General features: G+C 42.8%; 16 non-coding genes across 16 annotated transcripts; 11 read left to right on the top strand and 5 right to left on the bottom strand.

Moving 5' to 3' along the window:
* Positions 1-114: 114 nt before the first annotated feature.
* Positions 115-196, top strand: trnas-gcu (transfer RNA serine (anticodon GCU)). Its single transcript has one exon. It is a non-coding gene; the product is annotated as a tRNA-Ser (tRNA).
* A 178-nt stretch (positions 197-374) lies between these two features.
* Positions 375-462, top strand: trnay-gua (transfer RNA tyrosine (anticodon GUA)). The gene is given in 2 exon segments: positions 375-411; positions 427-462. It is a non-coding gene; the product is annotated as a tRNA-Tyr (tRNA).
* Positions 463-1,274: 812 nt separating this feature from the next.
* Positions 1,275-1,347, top strand: trnaf-gaa (transfer RNA phenylalanine (anticodon GAA)). The gene has a single exon. It is a non-coding gene; the product is annotated as a tRNA-Phe (tRNA).
* An 886-nt stretch (positions 1,348-2,233) lies between these two features.
* Positions 2,234-2,304, top strand: trnag-ccc (transfer RNA glycine (anticodon CCC)). Its single transcript has one exon. It is a non-coding gene; the product is annotated as a tRNA-Gly (tRNA).
* Positions 2,305-10,479: 8,175 nt separating this feature from the next.
* trnaq-uug (transfer RNA glutamine (anticodon UUG)) lies at positions 10,480-10,551 on the top strand. The gene has a single exon. It is a non-coding gene; the product is annotated as a tRNA-Gln (tRNA).
* Positions 10,552-11,261: 710 nt separating this feature from the next.
* trnan-guu (transfer RNA asparagine (anticodon GUU)) lies at positions 11,262-11,335 on the top strand. The gene has a single exon. It is a non-coding gene; the product is annotated as a tRNA-Asn (tRNA).
* Positions 11,336-12,306: 971 nt separating this feature from the next.
* trnae-cuc (transfer RNA glutamic acid (anticodon CUC)) lies at positions 12,307-12,378 on the top strand. The gene has a single exon. It is a non-coding gene; the product is annotated as a tRNA-Glu (tRNA).
* A 1,886-nt stretch (positions 12,379-14,264) lies between these two features.
* trnag-ucc (transfer RNA glycine (anticodon UCC)) lies at positions 14,265-14,336 on the top strand. Its single transcript has one exon. It is a non-coding gene; the product is annotated as a tRNA-Gly (tRNA).
* A 960-nt stretch (positions 14,337-15,296) lies between these two features.
* Positions 15,297-15,369, bottom strand: trnaf-gaa (transfer RNA phenylalanine (anticodon GAA)). The gene has a single exon. It is a non-coding gene; the product is annotated as a tRNA-Phe (tRNA).
* A 1,778-nt stretch (positions 15,370-17,147) lies between these two features.
* On the top strand, positions 17,148-17,220 carry trnaf-gaa (transfer RNA phenylalanine (anticodon GAA)). The gene has a single exon. It is a non-coding gene; the product is annotated as a tRNA-Phe (tRNA).
* A 1,142-nt stretch (positions 17,221-18,362) lies between these two features.
* On the bottom strand, positions 18,363-18,445 carry trnal-cag (transfer RNA leucine (anticodon CAG)). Its single transcript has one exon. It is a non-coding gene; the product is annotated as a tRNA-Leu (tRNA).
* A 1,122-nt stretch (positions 18,446-19,567) lies between these two features.
* On the top strand, positions 19,568-19,640 carry trnar-ccu (transfer RNA arginine (anticodon CCU)). Its single transcript has one exon. It is a non-coding gene; the product is annotated as a tRNA-Arg (tRNA).
* A 369-nt stretch (positions 19,641-20,009) lies between these two features.
* On the bottom strand, positions 20,010-20,082 carry trnaf-gaa (transfer RNA phenylalanine (anticodon GAA)). Its single transcript has one exon. It is a non-coding gene; the product is annotated as a tRNA-Phe (tRNA).
* A 517-nt stretch (positions 20,083-20,599) lies between these two features.
* Positions 20,600-20,687, bottom strand: trnay-gua (transfer RNA tyrosine (anticodon GUA)). Its single transcript is given in 2 exon segments — positions 20,600-20,635; positions 20,651-20,687. It is a non-coding gene; the product is annotated as a tRNA-Tyr (tRNA).
* A 397-nt stretch (positions 20,688-21,084) lies between these two features.
* trnan-guu (transfer RNA asparagine (anticodon GUU)) lies at positions 21,085-21,158 on the top strand. The gene has a single exon. It is a non-coding gene; the product is annotated as a tRNA-Asn (tRNA).
* A 1,393-nt stretch (positions 21,159-22,551) lies between these two features.
* trnat-agu (transfer RNA threonine (anticodon AGU)) lies at positions 22,552-22,625 on the bottom strand. The gene has a single exon. It is a non-coding gene; the product is annotated as a tRNA-Thr (tRNA).
* Between the last annotated feature and the right edge of the window lie 2,823 nt (positions 22,626-25,448).

Raw genomic sequence — 25,448 nt, 5'->3', positions numbered from 1 at the left:
ATTTGTTGAAAAATTAGCCCATCAAGAGACAGAGACATGCAGAACTTTTCCTGTTGCAGCCTGCTATTCCAGCTAGAATTATCCTAAATATCTGCCTTTGAAACCATCCAACATGACGAGGTGGCCGAGTGGTTAAGGCGATGGACTGCTAATCCATTGTGCTCTGCACGCGTGGGTTCGAATCCCATCCTTGTCGGTGCTTTAGTCTGTCTAAGTTGCAGCCTGCTATTCCCCTTAAAATTATCTATCCAGTCAGAATTATCCTCAACGTCAGCTGGTTAGAGTGTGGATAAATGACATTCTCCATGTTTTCCCTAACCCAAATCTGTAAATATTAGTCAAAGGAGACAAGAAGAGGAGAGGCCGAACGGCTCCCTTTGATAGCTCAGTTGGTAGAGCGGAGGACTGTAGAGGCTTACAGCTGAAATCCTTAGGTCGCTGGTTCAACTCCAGCTCGAAGGAGGTCTTTCTGTTCTTCAGCCTCATCCAGCACAGGGATGAGTCTGCCTACAGACAGGAGATGATCACTGTTGTATCACTTTTCATGTAGAATGAATGGTAACGGTTTGAAGAACAGAATGATCAGACAACGATCCTCTTAAATTCATGAGGACCGTTAGAATATGGTGAGAGGACTGTTAACTGCAGTGATTAGGGATTAAGGTTGTGTTGTTGGAGCTGATCTGAAGAAATCTATTTAAAATGGCAAATCAGAAACCCATTTATGCAGAAAGGAATAACTGTAGCTGTCTGAGTTAGAGCCTCAGATATGGCTATGGAAGTGCAACAGTCAGAGCTCCATACACAATAACAGTCTTGCTTCTGTTTACCAAAAGCCTCCAAAGTCCACCCTGTATGCTGTATATATATATATTATATTAGTATATTAGTACAAATACAAAGTTTGTCTCCAGCACCAACCACTAAAACACTGTTCCTCTTGTCCAGATTCTGCAGGTAAAAGCTGATTCAAAGAAAAGAGGGATTGGCATTCCTCATCTTTTTTGCCCAAATTCCAACCAGGACCAGAACAGAGAAACACAAAGAATTCATCAGTGTCTCTGATTGGAGTGAATCAATAGATTCTGTAATTGAAGTCATCTAATGTCTAAGAAGACATCAATTTAAAACTTGTGATCGTTTTAATTTAAATTCCAACCAAGGTTTGGAAGGGGGGGCGGGGGGTGAAAATGACAGGAGGGTTAAAGAGCAGTGTTAATGGGCAAAAACAAGCAGAACTGTCACAGAACATCCAGCAGAAATGGAGCCATCCAGCCGAAATAACTCAGTTAGGAGAGCGTTAGACTGAAGATCTAAAGGTCCCTGGTTCAATCCCAGGTTTCGGCATCTGAGGTGGTACCTGAGTGAGATTCAAACTTGGGCTTTTTTTTAACCTACATTTCCAATATTCTCCCTCCTCTTTCAACCACAGCATGAAATATTGTGAGGGTGGATGCGTCACGCTGACTGGTTGTGTATCCAAAAGTCAGGGGCCTTTACATCCCTAAGCCCACACATCCACCGTATGGTTTTGCACCATCGACAATGTCTCCCCTGATACTGGAACATCAACCCAGCACCTTGACCCACATCCTGCAGCACCTGTAGCAAATATTCCCCAGAGATCAGGTAAGAACTCTACACTTGTCTTTTCTCTGTTTGCATGTGTTCTTCAACAACATTCAATAGACATGATTAGCAGAGTCCTTCTTGGAAACTTCACTTAGTTACATCTAACTCAGCTACGTTAAACAGGTTTCTGAGGAGCTCAGACATCTGGGAGAGACTCGGAGTAGAACAGCTGCTCCTTTCTGATGCTCCACTGAGCTACAGATGATTCAGTAACAGCTGAGTTATCTTTAGTCCAACAACTGCTGTCCATTCCTACCACAGGGAGCAACAGGCTTTATTGTTTTCAGTCCTAACCCCTTTATTGTGAAAAAGTCAAATTCACATTTTATACAAATTTTTCATCCACTTTGGAAGAGTTTGGATCACAAATTTTGTAAAATGCTTTCTTTGTCAGGAGTGGGATTCAAAACCCACATCTCCATTCAGAGACCAGAACACCCTTTAGTGCAGGAAAGAGGTTACCTTGAGTCTGGCGCCTTAGACCACTCAGCCATCCTGACAGACGGAGTGCTCATTGAATTTGAATTACTTCCATGTGACAAGTGTCTACGCTCTACTCTGCATTGCCATCATATTGGAGGTGGGTTTGGCTGTACAGTCAGCATTGGTGGTTCAGTGGTAGAATTCTCGCCTCCCATGCGAGAGGCCCGGGTTCAATTCCCGGCCAATGCAATGGCCACTGCTCTCCATGAAAAGCAGCAGTCAGCACTGCCTGGATACAACAGTGGTCAGGGCTGTATGATGTATGTTTATACTGAAACACTGAGAGCTCTCCTCCATCTCCCTCTTTTACTTACTCTGGGTTCCAGGCCTCGTTGATGCAGTAGGCAGTGTGTCAGTCTCATGAAGTTCCACTTCCAGGCCATGGAAGCAACAATGAGAAGTCATTTCCGCTGTACAAGACGGAGAAACAACAAGATAAAGGTTTCTGCATCGCTGTTCAGTCAGATCAACAGCAGGCTGCCATCCACAGTTCATCACTTTTATTTTCATTCCTTCTTCAAATCTTTATTTTTATCATTTAATATGTTTTGCTGTGTTTGAACTCCTTAACGCTTTGAGCTACAGAAAGAACAGGAGCTGTCGCACCACACAAGCATTTCAAAATAAAAGCCGATTTAGATTATTTTATTTGTATCTTTAGCTCAGATGTAGGCAAAACACAACACTGTCGTCAAGAAGGATCTTTTCCACATCGGTGACTCAAAGTGACGGTGGCCACTGGAGAATCCAGCGTCTTGGACCGCTCGGCTACACCACCACATACATCTGCTAGCTTCACTGCACTAATGCCACATGTCTCACATTTTGTGTCTCCTCAAAGCTGCGTCCAAACGTTAGGAGGAGAGAGTACCAGAAAGATGTCCTTGAAGCATCCTGGACACACAACCAGTCAGCGTGCAGCATCCAACCTCACAAACTCTCAAACAATATTTCATGGTTCTGGTGAAACCAAAGTCGAGGAAAAGGACAGCACAACTGTGCGAACATCAACATGTCGTGTTCATGGAACAGACCCTGGCTTCAGGTTTGTAGACAGATTAAATTTGTTCTCCAAAGAACGGAAAAATGATGAGACAGGCAACAGGCAATGTGTTGCACTGATGGTGAGAGTTGAATAGCAGCCTCATCAAACCGACTGACTACAGAGGTGATGCCCCCTTGTTGCGAAAATCAGGGATTGACTTCAAATATCCAAAATTAACTGAAAAAAGGCTCTGCTGTCACATTAAACACATCAAAACTGAAACAATTAAACTGTATAGTGTGAGCACATATTCATGGGTGTCACAATATACTTGATGTCCTCACGTATGAATGAATGTTTCACTGATGCAGATTTTTTTTTTTTTTTGACATTCTGTTGGTTCCTGTTTTCTGCTCAAGTGATATTTTTATGAGCTCTCTTTGGTACCAGAGCATCCCTGTGACCTTACTGTGACCTCACAGAGTCTCACAGAGTCTCACAGAGCCTGGAAAGACAGCCTAAAAATGTATAAAAAAGCTCTCCGCAGTGCTAGAAGTTCATATTACTCAGCACTCATAGAAGAAAACAAGAACAACCCGAGGTTTCTCTTCAGCACTGTAGCCAGGCTGACAGAGAGCCATAGCTCAGTTGAACCAGTGATCCCCTTAGCTCTAAGCAGTAATGATTTTATTAGTTTTTTTTCAGACAAAATTCTCACGATCAGAGAAAGAATTTATCAGCTCTTGCCTACGTTAGATAAAAATCCCCTTCTGAAGACGGCAACTGCTGAATCAGCTGCGGCGCCTCTTTTACATCTGGAATCATTCTCACCTCTAAATCTCTCAGAGCTAGCTTCTATAGTTTCATCATCCAGACCGTCAACCTGTCTATTAGACCCAGTACCAACTAGCCTCTTTAAAGAGATCTTTTATGTAATTGAGCCGTTTATTCTAGATTTGGTTAATCTGACTTTATTTCTGGCTTATGTACCTCAGGCACTTAAGACTGCGGTCATCAAACCCCAGCTTAAAAAGCCTAATCTTGATCCAGATGTTTTGGCAAACTATAGACCCATATCGAACCTTCCATTTATTTCTAAAATCATTGAGAAAGCTGTAGCAAAACAACTACACGAGCATCTGGATGGGAACAGTTTGTTTGAAGAGTTTCAGTCAGGATTTAGAGCCCATCATAGCACAGAAACAGCGCTGGTTAAAGTCTCCAATGACATTCTAATGGCCTCAGACAATGATCAGCCTCCATACTTCTCCTTCTAGATCTTAGTGCTGCATTCGACACCATAGATCATAATATTTTACTAAAGAGACTGGAACATGAAATTGGAATTAAAGGAACTACACTAAAGTGGTTCAAATCCTACTTATCAGATAGACATCAGTTTGTTCATGTAAACAACAGCTCCTCCTCATGTACTGTAGTCAGTCATGGAGTCCCGCAGGGTTCGGTACTTGGACCAATCCTCTTTACGCTTTATCTGCTTCCTCTAGGCAACATTATCAGGAAACACAGCATCAATTTCCACTGCTACGCAGACGATACTCAGCTGTACTTATCAGAAAAATACTATCTAATCATCTCATCAGTTTGGACGGCATTACTTTGGCCTCCAGCTCCACTGTAAGAAACCTTGGAGTAATTTTTGACCAGGACATGTCCTTTGTCTCTCACATAAAACAAGTTAGTCGGGCAGCTTTCTTCCACCTGAGAAACATTAAGAATATCAGAAACATCCTCTCTCAGGATGATGCAGAAAAACTAGTCCATGCATTTGTAACTTCTAGGCTGGACTACTGTAACTCATTACTATCTGCATGTCCAAACAAATCTCTAAAAGGCCTTCAGTTAATTCAGAACGCTGCTGCACGAATATTAACAGGAACTAGGAAAAGAGATCACATCTCTCCCGTGTTAGCTGCTCTTCATTGGCTGCCAGTAAAATATAGAGTAGAATTCAAAATCCTTCTTTTAACGTATAAAGCTCTTAATGGCCAAGCTCCATCATTTCTCAGAGAGCTCATAGTCCCTTACTGTCCTAGCAGGCCACTCCGCTCTCTAGATGGAGGTTTACTTGTGGTTCCTAGAGTCTCCAAGAGTAAATCTGGAGGCAGATCGTTCAGTTATCAGGCTCCTCTTCTATGGAACCAACTCCCAGCATCGGTCCGGGGGGCGGACCAGGCTTAAAACTTTCCTGTATGACAGAGCGTACAGTTAAAAAGTCCTCTACTCTTTAGGTATGCTGCTATAGGCCTTGGCTGCTGGGGGAAGGACTGAGCTTCTCTCTCTCTCTCTCTCTCTCTCTCTCTCTCTCTCTCTCTCGCTCTCTGTCTCTCCCTGTCACCCTCTCTCCCTCTTTCTCTCTAACTCCCTCCTTGCATGCGCTGATAAAAACCATCCTTCTTAAAAAAAACAAACAAAAAAAAAAACAAAACAAAACAGTTTCACCCAGTTCTAAGCATTTATACTGCATTTACTAACCATGTTCTGCCAAAGTCTCTGTCTCTCCCAGTTCCTCTCCTCTCTCTCCCTGTCCTCATCCTGCAGGTGGTGACTCATCTCCATCCCATGTTCCTGCAACACCTGCTGGTCCCATATAGCATGAATTCTGTACTACAGCTCAACTCCATGAACTTCATGCAACAACATGTTCCTGCCTACACCCCCCCCCCTCCAATGCCTGCCTGCCTGTCTCTCTCTCTCTCTCTCTCTCTCTCTCTCTCTCTCTCAACCCAACCGGTCGAGGCAGATGGCCGCCCCCCCTGAGCCTGGTTCTGCTCGAGGTTTCTGCCTCTTAAAGGAAGTTTTTCCTTGCCACTGTTGCCAAGTGCTTGCTCATCGGGGGATCTGTTGGGTCTCTTTAAATAAATTTATAAAGAGTTTGGTCTAGACCTGCTCTATATGTAAAGTGCCTTGATGTAACTTTGTTATGATTTGGCGCTATACAAATAAATCTGATTTGATTTGATTTGATTTGATTTGACCTGTGGATCTCATTTCTGCCAGCCAGAGTCTGTTATGAAAGATAAAATCTGAAAACATTAATGGAATACATAGAAAACAGCATCACAGAGTGACAAATATTGTTAGAACTTTATAGCAAAGTATGTCACAATAAGTAGAAAATATGTTGATAGACCGACAGCATAGGTCTCACTTTGAGCGATGATTTAGAAAATAATGCTCAATGCTCATTTTCACAAAACTACAATGGATCAGCGTTTAGTTCTGATAAATGACTTTGATAAAGTGAGTAACTTACAGGTTTAATCCATTTTCAGTTTATATTATTTTCATATCACAGCATATTTTAGGCATAATACAACAAATTGTCACATAATTTCTGATGGCAAATAAAAAAAACAAAAAACAAAAACACATGTTTCTATAAAGATGAATTAGCAGAACAAAAGTCAACATTTTTTATGCGTTTTATTGAAATTCGTTGACAAAACCTTTTTTTCTGGTATATATGTCACTGACTCAAACACAAATGAGTGAGGACAAAAAACAACAAAGCAAAAGTAAAAACAAATTACCAAACATGTTACAGTTTGCCTTTGGTCAACCAGCAAAGATCCTGCAGTCACCTGCTTCGGTCTTTCTCTTCTTAACATTTGTCACAACCAAACGGTTTCCCCTCTGTATGGACCTCCATGTGAAATTTCAGGTTTCGCCTTCGTTTAAATTTTTTGCCACAAATATCACAGCTGAAGGGTTTCTCTTCTGTGTGGACTACCATGTGTGCTTTAAGGATTTTCTGTCGTTTAAACCTTTTCCCACAAACATCACAGCTGAAGGGTTTCTCTTCTGTGTGGACTACCATGTGTGATTTAAGGGCGTTCTGTAGTTTAAACCTTTTCCCACAAACATCACAGCTGAAGGGTTTCTCTTCTGTGTGGACCACCATGTGTGATTTAAGGGTGTTCTGTAGTTTAAACCTTTTCCCACAAACATCACAGCTGAAGGGTCTCTCTCCTGTGTGGACTACCATGTGTTCTTTAAGGATTTTCTGTCGTTTAAACCTTTTCCCACAAACATCACAGCTGAAGGGTTTCTCTTCTGTGTGGATTACCATGTGTGATTTAAGGGCGTTCTGTAGTTTAAACCTTTTCCCACAAACATCACAGCTGAAGGGTCTCTCTCCTGTGTGGACTACCTTGTGACTCTTCAGATCCCACTTTTTTTTAAACGTTTTCCCACACTCATGGCAGCTGAATGGTTTTTCACTGCTGTCACATTTTCTAACATTTGCATCACCTTCATGTATTTTCACATCTGACTGGGCCACTCTGGTTTCATTAGAATCATTCTCACTGATTTCAGTATCAGAGGAGTCTGAGACCTCTTCCTCTGGATCTGGATCTGGTTGAAGAGGACTCTGTGGATCACAGCTCCTGGCCGGTTCATTCATCTCTTCATCCTCACTCTTCACCTGAAACGGCCTCACAGGGTTCCTGGTCTCCTCCAGTCCTGGTACCTGGTCCTCCTCCTGTTCCTGTTTAAGGACTGGACTCTCTGAATCCTCCGGATCCGGACTGGAGGTGAACTCAGCAGGAACCTCTTTTTTCACCATCAGCTGCTGAACATCTGGAGGAAACGATTCAATAATGAATCCTCTTTATTAGCTACAATATGAACACAGTTATTCCTCCAGCTGCTTCATTCTACATCTGCCAAATACAGTCCTCAGCCTTTCTCACTCATAAAAACAACCGACCCGTTTTGTGGATCAGGACTCGGGGCTGCAGCAGCTCCAGCTGGCTCCTCTGCCGGTCGATCTCCTGCCTGAAGCCCGAAGCCTCCTCCTCATATCCGGCTACCATTCTGTCCACGGCCGCTAAGATCTCCCGGGAGGCGGCGGCGAGTCTGTCGGTGACAAAAGCCCACAGGACTTCTGCTGTGGACATTTTAGCTCCTTCACTTTCCAGCTGAGGGACAAAGACTGCCAGTCCTGTTTGTGTGGAGCGAATATACGGATATTACCAGTATGAGACACTTTATCAAAACATTTCCTATATTATTTTTTTAAACATTGATTCAATGTGGTCCTTAACCTGCAATACGCCGTTTAAGGTAACATTTGTGACTTTCTAACTACTTTCTTAACCCCCCACCCTCCATATCATTGATAAAACTTGCTGACTTGTGATTGACTTCTGAAATCACCAACATTACCCCAAAAATAGCACTTACTGCTCTCAGAACACAAGTCTGTGCTTCATTTGGGGAAACGTTGGTGACAAATGCACTAATTCAGCTGATCTGACGAAATGTATTAATTTTTGTCGAAATTCCATCCAGGACAACCGCAAAGAGAAGCACTTGTACAACAGGAAGTCTTCCGTCTTTTTATTTGAAATGATCATTGTTGCATTCTAAGAAGAAGTTGTTGTCTTTGTCAGTCAGCACTGCTCCAACAAGTAGCACTTACTGAATTCAACAGTCAAGTCAGTGCTCAAGTTAAGGTAACATTTGTGACTTTCAGACTACTTTCTCAACCCCCAATTGATAAAATTATAAAACTTGTTGTCCTGGTGATTGAATAAAAGACAGAATTGCATTCCTCATTTTTTTTGTCCAATTTCCATCCAGGACAACCCCAAAGAGAAGCACTTATGCACAAAGACTTCATGAGTGTCTCTGATTGGAGTGATCCGAGTTAGATCTGAAGAAAACATGGCTCCAAGACTTACTGTTGTTTTTGTCAATTCACACTGAAAGTGGAAAAAGAGACCAATTGAATTGATTAAGTCACATTAAGCTTTCATTTTTACCTCACTTAGGATCTTCTCCTCAAGAGTCTTTGCAGCAACTTTCCAGTTGTGTCATCGTTCCAATGGACTCCCTTTCAGGCTTCTACCTGAATTTATCTTATACCTGAATGAAACCACTCCCACAGCTCCCTGCCTACTTTGTTCGGGCGGTTTCAATGGTCTTGGTAATGGTTTGTAATGAAGAACACATTTAGTCCATCAGGAACAGACAACGATCCTCTTAAATTCATGAGGACCATTAGCATATGGTGAGAGGACTGTTAACTGCAGTGATTAGGGATCAGGGTTGTGTTGTTGTGGCTGATCTGTACAAATTTAAAATAGCAAATCATCATTTTTACTGAATTTCTGAGCAGGACAACCCCAAAGTAAATCATTTATGCACAAAGGAATAACTGTAGAATATCTGAGTTAGAGCCTCAGATATGGCTTGCTGTTGTTTTTGTCAGTCAACAAGTAGCTGAGCTGTGTAGTTGTGTTGTGCTACACACCAAACATGTCCAGAAAAGACAGACTGTTCTGTGTGTTCACACCTTGATTCCTGCCATCACAGTTCACCTTTTGTGTCTTACTTTTGTTGTCCTTTTCAAAATTTTATTTGATGGCACAGAGTGACACAAGGCACTAATAAAAAAAGAAGGGGGGCCTGAAAGTGTGACTTGGTTCCCATCGTTCATATTAAAGAGCCATTCAAGAGACTCTCTGTGATCAGCTTAGGGTTAGCTGTCATGTTTCTAAAATGCATCAACAAGTGTTCAAGGCTTTTGATGGTGTAGTGGTGGTCAGTCATCATTGGTGGTTCATCTGTAGAATTCTCACCTGCCAGGCGGGAGGCCTGGGTTCAATTTTCTGGAATGTAAAACTCTGCTCTCCATGAAAAGCAGCAGTCAGCTCTGCCTGGATACAACAGTGGTCAGGGCTGTATGATGTATGTTTATACTGAAACACTGACAGCTCTCCTCCATCTCCCTCTTTTACTGACTCTGGGTTCCAGGCCTCGTTGGTGCAGCAGGCAGCGCGTCAGTCTCATTATCTGAAGGTGGTGAGTTGGTGCCTCTCACCACTTCCAGTTCCACTTCCAGGCCATTGAAGCAACTATGAGAAGTCATTTCCACTGTGTGCTGTGCGGAAACAGCTCAGTTGGTAGAGTCTCTGGTTCAATCCTGGATTTTAGTACCTGTGGTGTGTCCTTTAGAAGACTGTCTTTTTTAATTAATGAGAGATAAAAAGCTATTTAGGAAATGTAAAGGTGCCAAACAAACCAACAGTTTCTACCAACATTTAATTGATGAATCAGTTGAATGAGGACAGATGTGATTTAAAGCAAAACAATCACAGCACAGCACAGAGGATTTGAACCCACAGATCCAGAAGAGACTGCAGCACAGCCTGCTATGAGCAGAGTGGAGCAGCGGAAGTGTTTTGGGCCTGTAATACAGAAGTTGATGGATCAAAACCCTCCTCTGCTATTCTAACACAGTGGCTGAATGTCATTTATCACTTTCTCCAGTAATGTGTACAGACACACTGTGCTGCTCCTGGAACCTCGAGCCAGCGCCTTTGATAAAGCTCAGCTAACAGTCCTGTGGTTCCATGGTGTAATGGTTAGCACTCTGGACTTTGAATCCAGTGATCCAAGTTCAAGTCCCGGTGGAACCTCTGTCTTCTGATTTAGTGACTACATATAACAGTAACTCCACTCCACCCAAAACAGTGATCCACCCCTGAGCAGAGAGGAGGCTTCATGAAACAGTTTCTCTTTTCACCTGCTGCAGCAGCTCAGAGCCTCTGTGGTTCAGGAAAAACGACAGACTAAAGAAAGACATTTCAGGTGCATGTGATTACACTGAAATAATATAATTTGATTTATTTCATTTTATTCCATTCAGAAAGTAAAAATAATATATTTTATGACATCATTACACACAGTGACATATTTCAAGTGTTTATTTCTTTTAATATTGATCATTGTGACCTCCAGCTGATAAAAACCCAAAAGTAGTTTATTTCAACAACATTTGACTTCACCTACAAGGAACTGCTGGGATTTAAACACAGGCTGCTTTAACAAAGTTTGTCTCCTGTGAAAAGCAGTCAATCACTAATTTCCCCTCTCCTCAGCACAGCATGAGCCACAAAGTTACTGTTGCTTCACTTTACAAGATACTGCCAATAACACAACCAGCCAACCTCACACAGCTCCATATAATAAGAGTTAGCTCCCCTGACGACTGCAAGGCAACAGCTGGGCTCGTCCAGGATTTGAACTCTGAGTATCCGGTTCCAGAACAGCAGACAGTAGTTGGCTCAATCAACATTTAGGATAATTCTAGCTGGAACTGCAGACTGCAACATGGAGAAGTCAATGTGTCTCTGTGGCGCAATCGGTTAGCGCGTTTGGCTGTTAACCGAAAGGATGGTGGTTCGAGCCCACCCAGGGACAATCTTTGTTTTTAAGCTGATTACTGCCACTACATGTTGATGTTACGGCAGTTGCACTGCCGCTTTCCCCTACTTTGGTTTCACCAGAACCATTAAATATGGTATAACCTGTAATACATAACTGCCCAACCACGAAGGGACTCAAACCCTCAGTCTTCTGATCCAAAGTCAGACGCCTTGTCCATTAGGCCAGTTTAATGTCCCATTGTCAGAATCAGTCAGCACTGCCTGGATACAACAGTGGTCAGGGCTGTATGATGTATGTTTATACTGAAACACTGACAGCTCTCCTCCATCTCCCTCTTTTACTTACTCTGGGTTCCAGACCTCGTTGGTGCAGCAGGCACGCACGTAACATGAGTAACTGCAGTGAAAATAAAACTGGGCACTGAAAATGTATTCCAAAATGAACATGTAAAAAAGAAGTAGATAACCAGAGACCAAACTCCTCAACATGAAGTTGTGTGTGTGCGTGCATGTGAATTCATGCACATGAGTGGCATTTGACACTCCCTGCACACGCTAGCATGTTAGCACAGCGGAGTTAGCTCAATGGGTAGGCTGCGGGCTTAGTATGTATTTGTATCAATAATCTTCACAGCTGCTCTGAATGGTGACAGTGGGGCAGCCTTTGTGTTTACATGTGATTCAGATGTAAAACATTTTGAGGTACAGAAAGAACAAGAGCAGTCGCACCACACAAGCATTTGAAAATAAAGCAAATTTAGATCATTTTATTTGTATCTTTAGCTCAACAAAGCGCAACACAGCGTGCCACCATTCAACTTCCCAGCAGTACCTCTTCATTGAAGTTTAAGGTTGTTGAGATAACCTCATGTAACTTCTTCTGCAGGAGTTTAGTCAGTAATTTGGTTGAGTGACTAAGCAGGATAATATGGAGCAGTAATTTCAGTAAGTTCCAAACACAGATGATGTATGGAACTATACGAGGCCGCGTCGCGGCAGCATCTTTCCCTGGTGGTCTAGTGGCTAGGATTCGGCGCTCTCACCGCCGCGGCCCGGGTTCGATTCCCGGTCAGGGAAAGTGTTTTTTCTGAAAAATACAGGTGATTGAAAAATGTAATTATTTTGAACTCTCTCGAAAAGCTTTGAAACCTGTTGATGTTGTTAAAGCGGCCTTTTCTCAAAGCTTAGCTTGCATGCTAGCATGGCAGGGGAATTAGCTCAAATGGTAGAGCGCTCGCTTAGCATGTGAGAGGTAGTGGGATGGATGCCCACATTCTCCACAAGACTTTAGCTCTTTGGAGATACAGCAACAAGTGAACTAAACACAGCAAGTCTTTGGTTTTTTTGTATGGATTCATGGCAGAGGTTACAAAATTAAGGAGGTCAAGAAGGTCAGTGGATCAGCAACAACCACAAAATTACTGTTTCTCTTGTCCAGAGATTGCAATGATAATTTTGTGGTTCATGGTGTTGATGCAGAGACAGAACTAAAAATTCCCAAAAAATACAGACTGTTTATTTTTATCATTATGCTGCGTTTCAACTCCTTGACGCTTTCAGCTGCAGAAAGAACAAGAGCAGTCGCACCATACAAGCATTTCAAAATAAAAGCCAATTTAGATTATTTTATTTGTATTTTTAGCTCAGATGTAGCAAAGCGCAACAATGCTGTCAATAAGGATCTTTCCCATTTGGGTTCCTTGAAGTTATGGTGGCCACTGATGCAACACTCCGTAGCAGCACCACTCTGATGTACAGGGATGTATTTTGGATCTGAAAATACCCCCAATGTACGTGGCTGACCATTATGACTCTTACCAAAGTTTCTTTAGCATATAATACTAACTGTCATGAATGTGCTGTGTGTAAATAATGAAAAAAAAAAATGCCACAAATGTTCCATCAGTAACCATCAAAGGAGATGCTGATTCTGTGATGTCACAAAGGTTCTAATGACATCAAAGGGATCAAAGACTCCTCCCACTTTTTTGTCATGAACTCCACAGTCCACATGGCTCGTTGGTCTAGGGGTATGCCTTTCATTCAATAAGGGTGCTAACTGTTACACTACGGAGCTGTGTGAGCTTTGCTGTCTGGCAGTTTTGTGGCTCATGCTGTGCTGAGGAGAAGGGATATTGGTGATTGACTGCTTTTCACAGGAGATAAACTTTGGTAGGAGTCATGATGGTCAGCGACTTATATTGCAATATTTTCAGATCCTCTGTACATCTTGGTACTTCTTTGTACTACTTTTGTGGTGCTGACATAACATGATGTTCTATCTGTCACCATCTTTACTGGTCCATGATTATGATGCATATAATGATCTTAATTTGCACGTGCACAGCGTGATTATATATATTTTTATCTTGGCAGGTGACCAATTGTCTGCTAGCTCACGATGTCCTTAAAGGCAGATATTTAGGATAATTCTAGCAGGAATAGCAGGCTGCAACAGGAAAAGTTCCAGTCAGACCTCTCGCACCCGAAGCGAGAATCATACCCCTAGACCAACGAGCCATTGACAGCAGGACATTTATGGCATTTAAAATGTAGTCAAACGTTTTCTGAGCATTGATCATACACTACAACATTTAGTATCCTTCCTAACCTATTCTCGCTTCTTGGAGATATTAAATATCTGTCCCAGTGGCCTAATGGAACTAACTGCTTATAAATGTCTCACTGGATCAAAAGCTTTGAGCTACGATAGGCTATGTAATTATTTAAGATTGAACATCTTACATTACTGACATCTGACATCTGACATTACTGTTTGATAAATTTGGTGACAACTGCACTTTGGGTCCATTCGGAGAACATGGGGGGCTGTGTGACTTCATCACCAGAAATTAAAATGTCTAACACCGATAAAACCGTAGCAGCACAAATAAGAATTTTTACAGCACAAACAAAGGGTACCATTTCGCGTCCATTCGGAGTGGACGCTCACCATTTTGCATGCAATGGTGGTATAGTGGTGAGCATAGCTGCCTTCCAAGCAGTTGACCCGGGTTCGATTCCCGGCCATTGCAGCCTAACTGTGTGTCTACAATTTAACTTGAGATCCTGTAGATCTCATGCCAATGGTGCCCAACTGGTCTACAGACCAGGAGGAGGATGAAACCGTTCTATCTATTCAGCTACAGTCGGTCTGTTACAGTAGATACACACTCACACACATTTTTTAACACATTCTAAGAACAAGTCATGGACAGTGGTTGGCCTGTCCATGACCCTGGTAACTGGCCAGTTATATTCCCCACCTTCTGGGAAAGATCTTTGTTGTGCTTTAAGTCACATCTGTCCTCATTCAGCTGATTCCTCAACTAACTGTTAGTAGAAACTGTTTGTAAATGACATCTTTGTACATCTGACTGACAGTTACATTTGGTTGTGTGAAAGTCCAACCTCTGTTCGGGACAGACCCAGCTCAAGAAGATAAATGTGAAACTTTTCCAGATATCAGGGCTCTTTCTGGCAGAGATCCTGGGGGAGCTCTGTCACTTCAAGCCCAGCGCTGCCTTACTTTACCTGTGACCTTAATAAATGTTTCAACTGTGAACTGAAGATTTCTTCAACTCGTTGTTGGGCTTCCAAGAAAATATTTATTGCCCAACATGGGGCCTGCTAGTGGTAGGTCCATTGTTGTACAGGAAATTCCCATACCGGGAGTCGAACCCGGGCCGCCTGGAATCATATGGGAGATGCAACCAAGCATCTCAGCATTCTAATGTTCATGCAGCCATTTTTGTGGACCATCCAATGAACCCTGTAGATCTCAGGCTGATGGTGCCAAAAGGACCACATCATCTGAAAAATCCTGCGATCTTCCACGAGAAAATTACGTCTTTGACAGCCTTTTGGACACACAACCAGTCAGCGTGACACATCCACCCACACATTTCATGGTGTGGTTGAAAGAGGAGGGAGAATATTGGAAATGTAGGTAAAAAAAAACCTGAGTTTGAATCTCACTCAGGTACCACCTTCGATGCCGAAACCCGGGATTGAACCAGGGACCTTTAGATCTTCAGTCTAACACTCTCCCAACTGAGCTATTTCGGCTGGAAGGCTCCAGTTATACTGGATGTTCTGCGACAGTTCTGCTTGTTTTTGCCCATTAACACTGCTCTTTAACCCTCCTGTCATTTTCACCCCCCCGCCCCCCCTTCCAAACCTTGGTTGGAATTTCAATTAAAACGATCACAAGTTTTAAATTGATGTCTTCTTAGACGTTAGATGACTTCAATTACAGAATCTATTGATTCACTCAAATCAGAGACACTGATGAATTCTTTGTGTTTCTCTTTGGTTCTGGTCCTGGTTGGAATTTGGACAAAAAAGATGAGGAATGCCAATCCCTCTTTTCTTTGAATCAGCTTTTACCTGCAGAATCTGGACAAGAGGAACAGTGTTTTAGTGGTTGGTGCTGGTTGGTACAAATATACTAATATAATATATATATATTAGTAAATGGCAGAGAGAGAGATGACCTGCATAAAGAGACTGGAGCCTGAATACAGTTCCTTGGTCACCATATCACATACATCTTCACTGAAATAATGACACCTGTGTCACCTGTGAGAAAGCTCAAAGCTGTGTCCAAAGGTTTGGAGGAGTGAATGGCAGAAAGATGTCTTTGAAGCCATTTGGACACACAACCAGTCAGCGTGCAGCATTCAACCTCACAATATTTCATGTGGTTGTGGTGTGGTTGAAAGACGAGGCAGAATATTGGAAATGTAGGTCAAAACAACCATATATAACAACAATAACAAATTTCTTCCTCCCTGACTGGTCTGCAGCTCAGCTGCCTCATACACAGCCAACTGCAATGCACTGAGTAGCTGACACTGTCCTATCGAAGCTAGCATTAACTTCTCTGTTTCTGTTAGAATAAATGTACATAAAATGATTATCACAGTATTGCTCAACTTTTACTAACCCTGCAGGAATGCAGAAACTTGTGTTTTTCTTACAGGAGCTGAGATCATACCTCCGGAGATAAGCAACGACCTTCGAAGAGGAACATGAAGACAGGGAGGAGACGGAAACCAGATTACTTCGGTTATGAACTAGCTTCTCAAAGTGTTTGGTGCGTCATGTTTCAGAGGTGTACCTTCAATATGATTATACAATATCAGCTGGCAGCTGGACACACATGTCAGGATGGCTCAGTGGCCCTCAGAAAAAATCTGACTGTATGATAAATACGGTTTAAAACATTTTGAATGCCGTAAATGTTATGCTGAGAAAGTCTCTAGGGGTATGATTCTCGCTTAGGGTGCGAGAGGTCCAGGGTACAAATCCTGGATGAGCCCATTGTGTTATGTTGCCAATATCAGTGCCTGACCATCATGACTCTTACTCTAAACTACTGTTTCTCTAGTCCAGAGACTGCAAGTAAAAGCTGTAATACAGGAAGTTATTATTGCCATATCTCCAAAGAACTAAACTCTTGTGTAAAAGAAAACTAAAACCTTCTGTTAAGAAGAGGGCTCGTCCAATTATACACCAATCAGAAGCCTGAGTAGCTCAGTCAGTAGAGCATACAGAAACTGCATGCACTCATTCATTTGAAGCGAACGTGAGAGTGTGACGTATCCATCTGTGTCGCGTGGGGGATCAATGAAAGGCAGGAAATGCCTTTGATCTCCAGTGACGTCACAATGCCACAAATGTTCCATCAGTACCTGGGCCATGGTGATGTCCCATTGTCAGAATCAGTCAGTTCTTTCTCTTGGCATGATAACACTGTGAGAGATGTGCATTTGAAGCCTTCACTGTGGGACTTTGGAGAAGTGGATGGTGAACAGAACATCCTGCATTAGTGGGCTCAGCCAGCCGAAATAGCTCAGCTGGGAGAGCGTTAGACTGAAGATCTGACGGTCCCTGGTTCAATCCCGGGTTTCGGCATCTGAGGTGGTACCTGAGTGAGGTTCGAACTCTATTTTATTTGACCTACATTTCCAATGTTCTCCCTCCTCTTTCAACCACACCATGAAATATTGTGAGGTTGGATGCGTCACACTGACTGGTTGTGTGTCCAAAAGGCTGTCAAACACACCTTTCTTCCATTTTCTTCTCCAAACATTTGTACACAGTTTTGAGATTTCCCATAATGTCATTTGTGTGTCATTTTTGCAGTGGTAAAGCATGCGCTCTACCACTGAGCTACATCCCCTGCATGGTGTGGTAGCTTTAGCAGTTTTAGCAGCTTTAGCTAACCAGACAGCTTCTGAGCTCCTGCAACAGCTAAAACACCAATTTCCCTTCTCCGCAGCACAGCATGAGCCACAAAGTTACTGTTGCTTCACTTTACAAGACACTACAAATAACACAACCAGCCAACCTCACACAGCTCCATATCATAAGGGTTAGCTCTCCTGACGACTGCAAGGCAACAGCTGGGCTTGTCCAGCAAAGGAGATGCTGATTCTGTGATGTCACAAAGGTTTTAATGACATCACAGAGATCAAAGGCTCCTCCCATTTTTTCTCATGAACTCCACCATGGAGTGCACACTGTTAATGAGGCTCAAAAGGCAATCATGGTGCTGCCATCACTTCCTGTGTTACAGCTTTTGCTTGCAGTCTCTGGACTAGAGAAACGGCAGTTTAGTGTTGGTTGCTGTGTTGAGCAGATGGTGATTGCTCTTTTTTAACAGAAGACAAACTTTGGTAAGAGTCATGATGGTGAGGCACTGCATGATCAATGTAACACTAAGGGCGTTAGACAGAAGATCTAAAGGTCCCTGGGTCAATCCCGGGTTTCGGCATCAAAGGTACCTGAGTAAGGTGCAAGCTCAGGTTTCTTTGACCTACTTTAATACAGACAAACCAGGTTCAGTCCAAATAGTTCCAGTTTTGTTGTTGCTTCTGTCTGCAGAACTCAAAGGTATCTGGCAGGACCATGATTGCCTTTTGAGCTTCATTAACAGAGTGCACTCTACTGTGGAGGTCATGACAAAAAAGTGGGAGGAGTCTTTGATCTCTTTAGAACCTTTGTGACATCACAAACACACCTTGCTGCAGTAGAGGTGAAAGAAAAGCACTTTCTGTCAGAAGTGGGATTTGAACCCACGCCTCCAGGAGAGACTGCGACCTGAACGCAGCGCCTTAGACCGCTCGGCCATTCTGACAACGAAAGCTAGCAAATGAGCCGAACAATTTGTTGAAAAATTAGCCCATCAAGAGACAGAGACATGCAGAACTTGTCCTGTTGCAGCCTGCTATTCCAGCTAGAATTAATAAATATCTGCCTTTGAAGCAATCAAACATGACGAGGTGGAGGAGTGGTTAAGGTTAAGAATCCCATCCTCGTCGGTGGTTGCTTTAGTCTGTCTAAGTTGCAGCCTGCTATTCCACTTAAAATTATCTATCCAGTCAGAATTATCCTCAACGTCAGCTGGTTAGAGCTGTGATAAATGACATTCTCCATGTTTTCCCTAACCACCACTCGAGAGTTTTGAAATGAAATGAAAATCAGATTTTATCCCCATTTATATTTATAACTGTAAACTACGATCTCTTAAAGTTAAATGTGTAAAATCAATCGAAGAGTACATCCAAACTTATACGTTGACTTGGTTAAAAATTACACTAATCTCCAGAGGAGACCTGAACACCCTGAGCAGAGTGGCGCAGCGGAGGAGTGCTGGGCCCATAACCCAGAGGTCGATGGATCGAAACCATCCTCTGCTATTTATGCATACTGCTACATATACATACTGGATGTCCCATCATGAGACATGACTTTTTCAGCAGCACTGATTAACAGGAAGACATGGAGAATTTTGTCTGTCATTTCTATAATATTGATCGTTGTAACCTAAAGCTGATGAAAACCCAAAAGTAGTTTGTTTCTACAACATCTGACCTGAGCAACAAGGCTCTTTGACCAACTAAGCCACAGCACCACTCTGATGTACAGGGATGTATTTTGGATCTGAAAATTCCCCCAACATATGTGGCTGACCATCGTGACTCTTACCAAAGTTTCTTTAGCATAAAATAAACTGTCACATTAATGTCCTGAATGTGCTGTGTGTAAATAATGAGGTTCATCAAAACAAAGTCAGAACCAGAGCTCAGGCTGTTGGTACACAAACAAAGAAAGGCATACTTGTGGATTCACAAGATTATATCAGGATCTGACCTTTTCCTGTTCCATCAGTAACCATCAAAGGAGATGCTGATTCTGTGATGTCACAAAGGTTCTAATGACATCACAGAGATCAAAGGCTCCTCCCATTTTTTTTTGTGCCCCAGTGGCCTAATGGATAAGGCACTGGCCTCCTAACCCAGGGATTGTGGGTTTGAGTCCCATCTGGGGTGGTTTACAGCAGAGTGGCGCAGTGGAAGCGTGCTGGGCCCATAACCCACAGGTCGATGGATCGAAACCATCCTCTGCTAACAGCTTTTTAGCAACAGCTAGCTGTTCACGCTCCAATGTTCGTCGTTTCCTGTAAATCAGTGCTGCTTGAAAAACTCCTGACATTTTCCAGCTGAAGTCATCTCAAAACTGTGTACAAATGTTTGGAGGAGAAAACTGAAGAAAGATGTGTTTGACAGCCTTTTGGACACACAACCAGTCAGCGTGACGCATCCAACCTCACAATTCATGGTGTGGTTGAAAGAAGAGGGGGAACATTGGAAATGTAGGTCAGAAAAACCTGAACTTGAACCACACTCAGGTACCTCTGATGCCGAAACCCGGGATTGAACCAGGGACCTTTAGATCTTCAGTCTAACGCTCTCCCAGCTGAGCTATTTCAGCTGGCTGAGCCCATTAATGCAGGATGTTCTGTTCACCATCCACTTCTCCAAAGTCCCACAGTGAAGGCTTCAAATGCACATCTCTCACAGTGTTATCATGCCATTCTGACAATGGGACATCAGTCAGCAAATAGTATTTGGCAAGGATCATGTAGATCTACATACTGTAGAGTATCATCAAGATCACAGGTTGGTAACATCACCTGTGAGCAGAAAATCCAAAAAATCCCGACCCGAACACCAGAGGAAGGTTAGTTTTTTCTCCACATTATTCACAGAAATGGTCAAAAGCCTTTGATGCTCGTTGAACTTCAGTGGTAGAATTCCTGAGTGCTGCACATGTTTGATTCTCAGCTGATGGTAATGATCCTCTTAACAACATCCAAATGTTAGAAACTCAGTGCTGCCTGCAATATAAAACACAGCTGCTCTACATGAAAAGTGATACAACTGTGGTCACCTCCTGTCTGTTGTTTGACTCATCACTGTGCTGGATGAGGCCGATGAAAAAAACAGCCTCCTTCGAGCCGGATTTGAACCAGCGACCTAAGGATTTCAGCTGTAAGCCTCTACAGTCCTCCGCTCTACCAACTGAGCTATCGAAGGGAGCTGCTGGTGCTTAGCGGATTCAGTAACAGCTGAGTTTTCTTTAGTCCAACAACTGCTGTCCATTTCTACCACAGGGAGCCACAGGCTTTAGATATGACAGTATGACTTATATGACAGTAACCTGCAGAGTGATGCTGAGGTTGTGAGTTCTAGCCTCAGCTGGAGCAGCTGCTTGAGCTTTTGGAAGAAAGTTGGTATCTTGTTGAAGCAAAAAAAAAAAAAAAAGATTCTGTAATGCCACCATGACATCAAAGACTCCTCCCATTTTTTCTCATGGCCTCCACCACAGAGTGCACATTCACCTCACTTTGGTCTGTCCATGTTGCAGCCTGCTGTTCTTGGTGGAATTATCCTAAAGGTCAGACTATCTTGAACTATCTCCAAATGTCATCATGTCTCTGTGGTGCAATCGGTCAGCGCGTTCGGCTGTTAACTGAAAGGATGGTGGTTCGAGCCCACCCAGGGACGATCTTTGTTTAATTCACTGGTATTATAGTTCACACATGGAAGACCGGAGGATTTTTACGTTGATGCTCAGTTATCTCCATCTAGTGGACAGATGGTAGAAGTTGATTCCTGAAAAGAGGAAGTGACTTTTCCTCAGATCAAACTGTTGAAGGAGAACGAGCAGCTTCTTCCTCACTGACTCACTCAACCTCTGTCTCCTGGGTTTGGATTTAGGTCTGGGTCTGGGTCTGGGTCTAAGACCAGGTGGGCCTGCTCAGAGTCTCTGTGTTGGATGTGAGCTGCTGAAATCTCTGAACACCATGACACAGATAATATCAGTCTGGAATGAATGTTTCACTGATGCAGATTTTTACAGAACAACATCAACAACTAATAACTCCACAATGAGACTGTGTGACATCACTGGAGATCAAAGGCATTTCCTGTCTTTCATTGATCTCCCACATGACACAGATGCATACACACTCTCTCACGTTCCCTTCAAATGGATGAGCGCAGACACACAGAAATCACTCTGGACTGATGATGTCACAGTACTCACAGAATGAAACTCCTCCTTTGAAGTTGCTTTGAAGAATTTCCAAAATCACATGTGATTCAGATGTAAACACAAAGGCTGCCCCACTGTCACCATTCAGAACAGCTGAGAGGCTTATTGATACAAATACATGCTAAGCCAGCAGCTGATGCTGGCGTGCTGAATTTTCCAAAAAGTTTAAGCTGCTATTTGTTCTGTTTACTTTTATAATAAGCCTTAGAAGCATCCAAGCAGTCTAGTTAGCTCAGCTGGTTAGAGCGTGGTGCTAATAACGCCAAGGTGCAGAGTCCTTGAAGTAGTTTAGGAGTTTGTAACAGAATCCTTTTCACTGACAACACCACAGTCACAAGTTGAACCCATGTGGCAGCCACCTGGGTGAAAACAGCAGCTGGTGTTTGCTGATGATGCGTTTCTTTAAATGCTAAGGTTAAGGTAACAATTGTGACTTTCAAACTAATTCAGATGTTCTTAACCCCCACACCCTAAAAACTGATAAAACTTGTGATTGTGATTGACTTGTCTTATCCACTGGAATTATAGTGGACATGTGGAACCCCAAGATTTGATCTGGAGAAGGTCTATGACCGGGTTCACAGGGATGTTCTGGAGTATGGAGCCATCCCATCACTATATGACAATAAGCTTCCCTTTCCCCGAGACAACTACAGGGTGTAACAGATGTACAGCTGTGGTGAGGACGGGTTACTGGTCTGTAGCTGGAGGACTTTGGCACCATCGACTGCAGGATGTTCCAAAGGGAGACATGAAGACTCTGCAGTTACCTGATTGGTCAGAGAGTTTTAATGGAACTCCTGCAGAAGAAGTTACATGAGTTTATCACAACAACCTTAAAATAGGTGCTGCTGGGATTTGAACCCAGGATCTCCTGTTTACTAGACAGGCGCTTTGACCAACTAAGCCACAGCACCACTCTGATGTACAGAAATGTACAGAGGATCTTAAAATATTCCAACATAAGTAGCTGACCATCATGACTCTAACAAGACAGGTGCTTTGACCAGCTAAGCCACAGCAGCACTGCAACATTCATCTATATACAGAGGATCTGGTGATGGAAGTAATGTGTATACAGTTGAGGTTGATGGTAAAGTGGTTTGTGAGCCTGTTTGACTGCAGATGTGCATTTTCATTTGGACCCCAGGAAGAGTAGCTGCTGCCTCAGTGACAGCTAACAGGGATCCTAACAAGTGATAAACAATAAACAGACATTTCCAATCATCATCAAACTGGATTTTTTTTTTAAATGGCTTATGATCTACAGATGTCTCCCATGACACTGGAGCCTGACAACTAAATCGCTTATCTGTCTGATGAAACCTTCTGGATGAGATGAGGTCATTGATAATGCTGCCTGTCCTCACTAGCTCCTCCTCTGTGGTGACCCCCAAACAGGACACAACCTCAGTATCATGACAAGTCATGCTGCTGAACAATTAATGCTGCAAGGATTCATTTCAGCTTCACTTTAACAGATTGGATTCAGACATTTATGAGACACACAGTCAGGTCATGTCCTCTTTCTGTTGCTTTTCTTTAACCTCCACTGCAGCAAGGTGTGTTTGGGACAAAGTTGTTTTGGTCTACTTTTGACCGTCCGACCAAAATTCCTTTGACATGTTGAAATATTGCCACTCCGTCCGTAGAAAATGTTGGTTTGTTTGGCACCTTGACATTTCCTAAATAGCTTTTTATCTCTCATTAATTGAAAAAGACACACTACAGGTACTAAAATCCAGGATTGAACCAGGGACTCTACCAACAGAGCTGTTTCAGCACAGCACACAGTGGAAATGACTTCTCATTGTTGCTTCCATGGCCTGGAAGTGGAACTAAAGGTGTGAAGCTCCAACTCAACACCTTCAGATTATGAGTCTGACACACTGCCTACTGCACCAACGAGGCCTGGAACCCAGAGTAAGTAAAAGAGGGAGATGGAGGAGAGCTGTCAGTGTTTCAGTATAAACATACATCATACAGCCCTGACCACTGTTGTATCCAGGCAGAGCTGACTGCTGCTTTTCATGCACAACACAACTACACAGCTCAGCTATTTGTTGACTGACAAACACAACAGCAAGCTCTAACTCAGACAGCTACAATTATTCCTTTCTACATAAATCCTTCTCTTTGGGGTTGTCCTGCTCAGAAATTCAGTAAAAATGATGATGATTTGCAATTTTAAATAGATTTCTTCAGATCAGCTACAACAATACAACCCTGATCCCTAATCACTGCAGTTAACAGTCCTCTCATCATATGCTAACGGACCTCATGAATTTAAGAGGATCGTTGTCTGTTCCTGATGGACTAAATGTGTTCTTCATTACAAACCATTACCAAGACCATTGAAACCGCCCAAACTAAGTAGACAGGCAGCTGTGGGAGTGGTTTCATTCAGGTATAAGATGAATTCAGGTAAAAGCCTGAAAGGGAGTCCATTGGAACGATGACACAACTGGAAAGTTGCTGCATAGACTCTTGAAGAGAAGATCCTAAGTGAGGTAAAAATGAAAGCTTAATGTGACTTAATCAATTCAATTGGTCTCTTTTTCCACTTTCAGTGTGAATTGACAAAAACAACATTAAGTCTTGGAGCCACGTTTTCTTCAGATCTAACTCAGATCACTCCAATCAGAGACACTGATGACGTCTTTGTGCATAAGTGCCTCTCTTTGGGGTTGTCCTGGATGGAAATTGGACAAAAAAAATGAGGAATGCAATTCTGTCTTTTATTCAATCACCAGGACAACAAGTTTTATCAATTAATCAATTGGGGGCAAAGAAAGCAGTCTGAAAGTCACAAATGTTACCTTAACTTGAGCACTGACTAGACTGTTGAATTCAGTAAGTGCTACTTGTTGGAGCAGTGCTGACTGACAAAGACAACAACTTCTTCTTAGAATGCAACAATGATCATTTCAAATAAAAAGACTGAAGACTTCCTTTTGTACATGTGCTTCTCTTTGGGGTTGTCCTGGATGGAATTTGGACAAAAATTAATACATTTCGTCAGATCAGCTGAATTAGTGCATTTGTCACCAACGTTTCCCCAACTGAAGCACAGACTTCTGTTCTGAGAGCAGTAAGTGCTATTTGTTGGGGTAGTGTTGGTGATTTCAGAAGTCAATCACAAGTCAGCAAGTTTTATCAATGATATGGAGGGTGGGGGGGTTAAGAAAGTAGTTAGAAAGTCACAAATGTAACCTTAAAGGGCATATTGCAGGTTAATGACCACATTGAATCAATGTTTAAAAAAATAATATAGGAAATGTTTTGATAAAGTGTCTCATACTGATAATATCCGTATATTTGCTGCACACAAACAGGACTGATGGTCTTTTGTCCCTCAGCTGAAAGGTGAACAAGGTAAAATGTCCACAGCAGAAGTCCTGCGGGGTTTTGTCACCGACAGACTCGCCGCCGCCTGCCGGGAGATCTTAGCGGCCGTGGACAGAATGGTGGCCGGATATGAGGAGGAGGCTTCGGGCTTCAGGCAGGAGATCGACCGGCAGAGGAGCCAGCTGGAGCTGCTGCAGCCCCGAGTCCTGATCCACAAAACGGGTCGGTTGTTTTTATGAGTGAGAAAGGCTGAGGACTGTATTTGGCAGATGTAGAATGAAGCAGCTGGAGGAATAACTGTGCTCATATTGTAGCTAATAAAGAGGATTCATTATTGAATCGTTTCCTCCAGATGTTCAGCAGCTGATGGTGAAAAAAGAGGTTCCTCCTGA

Source organism: Echeneis naucrates, chromosome 2, assembly GCF_900963305.1.
Source record: "Echeneis naucrates chromosome 2, fEcheNa1.1, whole genome shotgun sequence".
NCBI lineage: Eukaryota > Metazoa > Chordata > Actinopteri > Carangiformes > Echeneidae > Echeneis > Echeneis naucrates.
Note: the sequence above shows the minus strand (reverse complement) of the source record. Positions and strands in the feature narration are given on the sequence as shown.